The sequence below is a fragment of the Geotrypetes seraphini genome, chromosome 14 (genome assembly GCF_902459505.1).
Source record: "Geotrypetes seraphini chromosome 14, aGeoSer1.1, whole genome shotgun sequence".
In the NCBI taxonomy this organism is placed as follows: Eukaryota; Metazoa; Chordata; class Amphibia; order Gymnophiona; family Dermophiidae; genus Geotrypetes; species Geotrypetes seraphini.
The window spans coordinates 10818221-10825637 of NC_047097.1; positions in this window are offsets into that span (position 1 = coordinate 10818221).

The following is a 7417-nucleotide window of genomic DNA, read 5'->3' on the forward strand; positions in this document are numbered from 1 at the left end:
GACTAAGGACAGTGCTAGTTTGTACTTTAAACAAGAAATGATGGAAAATTCTATCAGGAGATGTAATCTCCGAATTATTAAATTTCCTAAAAGATATGAGTGAAATTCTGAAAGTCCCCGAGACCTCATACCCACCTCTTTAAGATTTATTACCTTCCTACGAATGCTAGATCTCAAAATCCTAACCAGCAGAATGTTTCTGCTGGTAGTTTGGATTTGACAAATTTCCTTGAGAGGTCGGACTCTGAGGTTCAAGTTTCAGCCACACTGATCGTACAGTTTGCTATTAACTGACAGGGAGTGGATGCTTAAGATGTTCTTTAAGTATAAGGATATACCTTTCTTGATGAACACTATAAGAATGTATCCAGAAGTTTCTTGATCAAACCAGAAGAGAAGGAAGCAATTTCTTATTTTAAGACCTTGGGCAATTCAGTTGGGGGCAACTTTTGTCTTAAGATACCCCTGCAAGGGTGTGATAATTTATAAGGATCATAGATATGTTTTCTTTGAACCGCAACAGCTGTCTAAATTTGTTTGAGCAAGAGAGCAATTAACTGCTACTACTTGAATTTTCCTGTTTCTAAGAGAGCTCAAGAATATTTGTTCAAAACAGTCAGGCCTCCATTTTTTGTTTCCTATTATTTGATTTCCCTATGTTTAATTTCATAGTTAAGCTAACACCCCCAATTATAGTGGACTAACTACATCTTGTATTGAGGAGAATTCCTTTAAAGAATTTGGGTCTTTGCATTTCATTTACATGATATTTTTTTTATTTTATTTGACTTGTATGATTTCAAATGTTAAAATATAAATAAAGAATTAAATAATGAGAATGGGGTATAAAGTTAGACGTTCTGGCAGCCTAAACGTCCTGGTGGCCCAGACATCAAAGTAGGCGATTAAAAATAAAAATTATTCTATTTGGACATCCAGCACTTTGCCATTCGAAAATGGCCATTTTTGAACCTCCAGCTTTGTATGTTCAGCTGGAAACGTCCAAGTTGGACTTAAGACTCTTTATTTTCAAAAATGCCCCTCACTGGTAACTAATAAAGAACAAGAGTACTGATGAAATCTAATCCCAAAAGAGCCATGAAATAAGTCTGGTTGCCATTATTGTGCACATATTGACATATGAACTCCTACCCTTAAAATTACGTTACTCTAATAATCATAAAGAGTGAGTGAATCAGCTGATTCTAAGGGCTTTAATCCCCAAAGTTGTTTTAAATAGGAAAAAAATAAGGTTTTACTAGCACTAGCAAGATGGGGTCTCATGGTCACACAGACAGTACACATCTTAAAATTAATAATCTGATTCATTTTTTAAAGAATGTTAAAAACAGTGTCAACAAAATGGAATTCCATTATGATATGTATTTTATATCTTAAAAAGCAGACTTGGTCAGAGGGTCCTATGGACCATTTACCCCAAATTCCTGATGCGATTAAATAAATCAACCCACTGGATTCATTTTATTGCATTGCAAAAGAGAAAACCATGGCACTTGATGCATCCAGGAGAATGCATGATTATGCTTCATGTTGGTTGTTAAGCAAATTTAAACGACAAATGTAGATCTTGGCTACTAAAAGGACATTTAATAATAATAATAATAATAACTTTATTTTTTTATACCGCAATACCACAAAACAGTTCAGAGCGGTTTACAGGATAAGAGACTGTACATTTACAGCGAAGTTACAGCTTAGTTATAGCAAAGTTACATCGAGGTTACAGCATATCGAAAAAACAGTTCAGAGCGATTTAAACAATGTAGGTGCGGAGAATTGGTTAACAATTATATGGCATAAACCAGTGACAATTACAAAAAGATCCAATAATTGTTGCATGGGGAGAGGGGAAGGGTAGGGAGGGAGGCAAGGGATTATTAGTTTGGTCGGGGGGACGGGGGTTAGAGGAATTTATCAAAGAGGTATGTTTTTAGAGATTTCCTGAAGGATTGGTACGTTGGGGCAAGAGAGATGAGAGTGGACAGGCAGTCATTCCATTTGCCAGCTTGGAATGAGAGGGTTTTATCGAAGAATCTTTTGTGGATGCATCCTTTTGGGGAGGGGTAGGCATCTTTCTGAGAATTCTTTCAAGATGATTTACAATATAACAAAATCACTGTGTCATAAATCCCCACACGATAAAAACTAGCTACTCACTATCCCTCTGCCCTCAGGGAAACAAATGTTCAAAGCAGGAGAAAAACATAGGCAAACTAGGCATATGCCTGGGGCCCTCTCAGATTCACTAATTCAACAGCTCCCATTTTTGCTCTGGTCAAGTCGGCTGCTGGCAGAAAGAAGAATGTATGGAGGAGAAATTAGAGCCACTGTTGCCCAAAGCACTATTGTATACTTCCCCACCCCACGTGCAATGTTCTCCAGTCAGAAGAGTTGGCAAATGGTGCTTATCCTGTTGGTTTTCCTTTGAAGTCAATACCCAGCAAAAGCCTCTCTAATCCTCCCCCACCCTCTGCAGCTTTCTCACTGGCTGATTCAGAAAGCTATTGCAACCTCAGCCACATGGGCACTGTAAAGCAGTGGTCTCAAACTTGCGGCCCGGGGCCCGCATGCAGACCTCCAGGTACTATTTTGAGGACCTCAGTATTATAAAGAATGATTCTTTTTGGAAACTTGTGCCGTAAGTGTCCGGCGGTCATTTCTGGAATGATGCCCGCCTCACTGCTGTAACCTCATGTAAGTGCTTTCCTGCATCTGTCCTCTCCACTCCACCTCACAATCATGTACAGATGCAGGAAAGTGCTTGCGTGAGGTTACAGCAGTGAAGCGGGCACGTTCCAGAACGTAAGGTAACCATTGGAGGCAGTGCAGCATGTGCGTGTGTCTGGTGCTGGAAGAGGTGAGAGCTGAAGGTAGTTGTGGGCGTGACCGCCAGACACTTAAGCCACAAGTTTTCCATAAAGAATCATTCTTTATAATACTGAGGGCCTCAAAATAGTTGGTCCAAAATCTTGTCTCTTGCAATTGATACTTTGATAGTTTTTCACTTTCTGCAAATTATCAGAAGCAACTAAGGAAAGATTAATAAACTATAACGTGTTTTACATCATGCAAAGTTGTCATTTCTTTAATAAGACATTAATTATTTTTTCTGCGGCCCCCACATATCTCCAAAATGAGGCCATGCAAAAGGGTTTGAATTTGAGACTACTGCTGTAAAGTATATGCCAGTGAGGAACATGGGATGGGATTCAGCAGTAGATGAGGGGAGACAGCCTTCCTTCCTGCTTTCCCCTGCAGTTGTACATCCTGAAAATGTGCAGTTCTGGCTAGGAAGTGCCAGAAAGAATATTGGGTATGCCCCAGCACCTACAGAGCTGGAGCCTATGACTGGAACCCAGAACTATAAGCATTTGCTGCTTCTGTATCTCCTCCTAGCTCCCTCAGCCATCTCAACTTAACTATGTACTAGTGTTTCTTCAAGAACTCTAATTTCATTCATTCACTAGCTCTTACTACTTGTATGATGACCAAGACTCTCTGGGCCTGATTCTCCAAAGTACGTCCCGATTTTAGGCAGCTGTAGGCGTCCTACAGCTATCTAATCAGCCAATCGGGATGCATGTTTTTTTAAAAATGCTCCCCAGGCAGGCCGCCTATATTGAAGGCAAGGCCCTGATTCTGTAACCAGTGTCCATGTTACAGACGCTGGTTAGAGAATCGGGTTAGATTAGACACAGCCCGCTACACTTATCGTGGCAAGGGATCTCTCTGCCGCTATAAGTATAGCAGGCCGCGGCTATACTTCTAGAGCCTGGGCCAATCAGGCCTTAGGCTTCGGCGGGATGGGCCGGGAAGGGGCGGGCCCGCCTCATTTCGACGAGGCGTGCCTGCCGGCTGGATGGACAAGACCCATCTGGCCTTAAGAAAAGGTTAGTTTGGTGGGGTGGAGGTTTGGGGGTTGTTAGCGCCGGGGGGGGAGGGTGCGTCTTCGGGCAGGAGGGATTGGGCACCCTCCTGCCAGCGATCGGTAGTGTCGGGGTGTGAGGGAGATCGGTAATGTCGGGGGGGGGGGAGGGCGGTTGGTAGTGTCGGGGTGGGGGGCATCTTCTGGCAGGAGGGTTTGGGCACCCTCCTGCCAGCGATCGGACAGGCTGCGGCCCGCTATACTTATAGCGGCAGAGAGATCCCTTGCCGCAATAACTATAGCGGCCGCGTCTACTTACAATGTAGACCAGCATTTTGCTGGCCTACATTTTAAGTGTTTCTTCCTCTACTAGGGAGACGCGTAGGGCCGCCTAGGTTCGCCTAAGGCCCTTAGGCGAGCTTAGGCGTCTTGTGGGTCTCCCTAGGCTCCCGGAGGCGCCTTCAGGCCTGCCTGGGGAGCATTTTTTTTAAAAAAACGTGCATCCCGATTGGCTGATTAGACAGCTGTAGGACGCCTACAGCTGCCTAAAATCGGGACGCATTTTGGAGAATCAGGCCCTCTGAGTTTAGGGAACACAAGACTGGAATTGAACCTCCTCCATTTCACAGCATTTTTTTAATTGAAATGTTGAGAAATAAGCTCTTCAGATAAAAAAAAATCACTTCAAAAACCAAACTTGGGGACATAGAACAATACTAAGTAGATGTTTTCACCCAAGCTAGAAATGATTTTTCCCCCACTAGTGAAAAATCTGTAGTCATCTAGGGTGGTGTGAAATATGACTGCAATCACAATGCAGTTTGTCTTCAGAGATTATTTCATAATGCTAATTCTGCCAATTTAACTACCCACATAGGAAAACAATATACAGCAGGCAGAGTCAGTCAGTCAACCAGGCTGCTTGAGTAGTTGAACATTTTTTTTTCTAAAGACTGACTCATGTAACTGAATAGTAATACACGATTCCATTTGTGTGGGAAGATGAGGAAAAAGGAAAGGGAATAGAGTGACAAGAACACTGGTTGCTGCACAACTTAACACAGACACTGGTAAAGCTATTGCACTGGGTTTACCGTAGATTTCTGATTCTTGGTTTTGACTCCAATCTTATGATAAAATACACTAAAAACAGATATCTGTCCTCCATATGACTTTACATGCCACATATATACATGTTTTTTTCTGGCCTAAAATGGGTATGTAACAGAAAACCCAACCATACACTCCAAAATTGAGCCATTTTCATAGTAATTATATTCCTATCACATTCCTCTAAGGAATACATATATATATATATATATTATCTCTTTAAGCTCGTTACATTAACGGGTGCTAGAGACGCTTCCTCCCTTTCCCCTTCCCCTTGCATTTCCCTTTGCACGGTCTCCCTCGTGATCAGGACGGGGTGGAGGGGGCTGCTGGCCGGGGCCGGCGGAGAGGAGCTAAGCGGCTGGAGGAGTAGCAGCAGTCGCTGCCGATCGCAGCCTCTGTCCTACCTGGATTTGCTTTTTTTTCTGCATCGGGAAGGTGGAGAGCGGCCTGCGAGGTTCACTACAGCGGCTGGCGAACCTCAGCAGGCCGCTTTGAAGAGCAGCGGCAGCGGGAGGGAGGAGTCTCTGGAACACGCACCTCCAGCTAGCGCAGGCGCCGTGAGGTGTGACACAGAAGCACACCTCACGCCACCAGGAATCACGATCTTTGAAAAGCGCATGCGCGCTTAGCCTTTTATTATTATGGAGATCGATATTCCTTAGAATTCTAGTGGCTGTTTCTATAAACAGCTTTAACTACACAAACAATAAATCATTAAAAAATTGAATTTAGTCATTTGCTCCTGCTGCATATTGATGCCAAATGAACTCTACATTATTCAATAGATACACAGCAGAGCTCAAAGCTGACATATTATCTTTTCAGTACATATTATTTCAACTTAAGACGCTCACTAAGAAGAAAACAGATCCCCAAAGGAACATTATTATTTAATGGGATAAAGTCTTTCATTACATCCTATCAAGAAAAGGTATATGTTTACTTCTTGCTGTGAAAGTAATCCTACAATCCTACAACTTTTAACGTTTCTATATGACATCATCCTAAATTAACCCATTTTCCATCTTTATAAAAAAAAACACCACCACCACCTTATGCCTTGTTCATAAATGCATTTATAAAGTTGAATAAATGCAAACTAGTCTTACTCCTGAAACATGCCAATAGTAAATAGTGGTTACAATTCACAGATGCAACAAAAAATTCCATATCTATTCTCTCATTCGCTTTTGCTGTATGACCACTTATAAGCCACAGAAACTAACATCGCAATTGTGTGAATTATTTTTCACAGCATAGACAGACATAATTGGACCAAGAAGAATCAAATGTACAATTCTTAACTATATTAGATAAAGGATAGCCAGTGCGATATTATAACAAAACCTGTGTGTGTGTGGGGGGGGGGGGGGGTGGAGGCTGTTTGATTTTTAAGAAAAAAGTTTAAGTTTTCAAAACCACATACTTTGTTACTAGCCATCTGTTCCTTATTTATAAGTGATGAATCTTTCAACATCCTGTTCCTGATGAAAGGTTTACTGACCCTTGAAAAATGATACTCAATGCATTAAATTTACATTTCTTCATACCAAACAGAGAAGGAAGAACTAGACACTATATTTACAGAAAAAGAAAAGCCAAATTTAAAGCAGCATTCAAGTAGCAAAGACTGTTTAGTTTACAAGCTACATTCTAAGGGACTGCATGATCTCACTGCGTTTAAACTGGAGCAGCAATTCAAACTGAAATCAATATTTTATACCTTAACTGCAGATGTTCAATTATTAAACAGGACTATCAAGCATAATGTTTAGCATCACAAAAAGTGCATTAGGTGCATAGCTACCAGGTCTATTTTGACTATTAAAACTGATATAAAATAAAAAAGAAATAATGAATAGATATTATATACCTACTTACAGCCCACCCTGTATATCTGAACGCTCCTTCAGATACAGATATAACCTTTCCTGGTACCAGAAATCTTTATAACTCATGTGTTATCTAATGACTTTTTTCCTTTAGTTTCTGGTCAGTTTACTCTTCACTTTGGTGGGAAGAGAGGGCTGGTATGGAAAGATTTCAGTTAATTCTTAATTATTTTGAAGATATGAAACATACAGTACATGTGAACAAAGATGAGCCAGTTGATATATAGCAAATCTCAATTTTTAGAAAACATTTGACAAAGTGTCTCATGGATAGTTTTGCTGGGAATTAAAAAGACATGAGAAAGGAGGCACTTTCCTATTATAATTGGGAACTGGTTAAGACAGAATGTTTAAAATGGCCAATTTTATAAACTGAGCCTCAAAAAACGCTACTTTTATTTTTTAACCTAAATGTTAACCCTTGTCTGGTCATGATGTTATATAAACTCTTCCAGATGATTAGGATACAAAAATTCTTAATCATGTTCCTCAAACTTTACAAAACGATTTCTAGGAATTTTAGGAC